This window comes from Leptopilina heterotoma, unplaced genomic scaffold, assembly GCF_015476425.1.
Source record: "Leptopilina heterotoma isolate Lh14 unplaced genomic scaffold, ASM1547642v1 Lhet_227, whole genome shotgun sequence".
NCBI classification, from domain to species: domain Eukaryota; kingdom Metazoa; phylum Arthropoda; class Insecta; order Hymenoptera; family Figitidae; genus Leptopilina; species Leptopilina heterotoma.
In genome coordinates this window covers 755753-757621 of record NW_025110945.1, presented here as the reverse complement: position 1 = coordinate 757621, position 1869 = coordinate 755753, and positions in this window count along the sequence as shown.

Sequence of the window (1869 nt, the reverse complement as noted above, 5' to 3'; positions counted from 1 at the left end):
AGAGGATAATTTCGCCCATGTAGGGTTAATTCGCTCAACAGATACTGTAACAGATTACTGTAAATGGTAAACTTAAATTAAAAATTTATTTGCAGCAGATTCATCGCTTACTTTCAATAAAAATTATATTTAAAACAGAAGTAATTAATTAATTAATATATTAATTAATAAATATATATTAATATATATATATATATATATATATATATATATATATATATATTAATTAATAATTTATTATATTAATTTTAATAGAGCTTTACTTAAGATTTTTAAGTTGAATCCTACTGAACATTACATTTTCTGTATCTTCAACATGATTTACATAAAGCACAACACTAAAAGCAATAAATAGATTCTGCAAAAATCGATTTTTTTTAAAAAACTCAAATTTGTAGTGTAAATTTGCTCAGGAAATAAGTTTAAAACAATATTAAATATTTATTCCAATAACTTTGGACATTGTTCTTGATTTTTTTTCTTTATTGATTCTAAAGAATACTTAGCTTCATTTTTGAAGATTATAATATATTATGCCAGTACAATAATGGTCAGCGAATTTACCCTCCTTTAAGGGTAAAGTCTCTCACAACAAAACGGATTATAAATAGTTTTCTGCAACATAGTTTAATTTATTTACGCAGTAATAGGAAAGAGAAAGAGCTGTAGACTTTATATTTTCAGTGCCAATGTATATTTTTATCGTTTCCCGAAGTTATTTAAAAAAGAATTGAAAAATTGAGCGAAATTAGCCTTGTTTATGGTATTTATATTTTATTACTATTATTATTAATTATTATTATTATATTACCATCAGGAAGTTCAAACGAGGGATCATTAATTGTATGGAATTCATCAGCCTTTTTGATTTTAACATCAGCTACTTTTCTTCTGCAAGTTGAGCAAATACTCAAACCGGGAATCAATTTACAAAAATTGTTCTTCGCAGCAAAATCTAATGTTATCTCCCGTAAACCTGATCTAATTATTATTGATTTATGAATTTTAAAGGGATCACAACACTTATATCCGAAGCTTTCAAAATAATGAGTAAAATATTTATTCTCGTGTTTTTCACAAATAGTGGTCACTCCATCATACGTTCTCAATTTTAAAATCAATTCATCAGATTCGCTGTATTTACTCTTTATTGTTTGTTTTAACGGATATTTTTCACTCTTACAAGATTCATTAAAATAAACACCTACAGAACACTGTATTTTAAGTAATAAACTAAACTTAAACACTCTGAAAAATATCAATGTTTATCTCTGATTTTAATGAAGAACATCAGTATAATTAAGGTTATTTAAAAAAAAGATAGTTGGTTATATTAATAATTAATATATTATTAATAATAATTGAATTGCGAATTTCGAAAAGGGCTCAACTCTGTTTTTTGAAATTTTACAGGAGAGACAAAAAACGTTTTATTTCAAACAGCTTTACTTAAAAGAGTCCAGTTTTTTTTCATTGTAATTATATGCTATTTTGTATGAGAAAATGATAAAATAATTGTCTTAAATTAAAGTGGGTTGGAGAAAATCGATATTATAGTTGACAGAGTTGAGCCCTTTTCGAAATTCATGAAAAAAAATTAATCGTTTTAATGATAAAAGTATATTAACAAAACGTTTTACTAGGAAAAAACATTTTATTTATTTATTTATATAATTTTAAAATATAATTAATTTTTTTTAACTCAAAAACAGTTCTAACATTTAAAAATAAACTGTTTTAACAACATTTTTTCAGTTACAACTCTTCTTCAAATTCGATGTCACCTTCTGTATTTGTCGGCCACTGAAAAATTTCTTCATAGAAATTTCTATATTCCTGTGGAATATATTGGCTTAACTTTTGCAAATC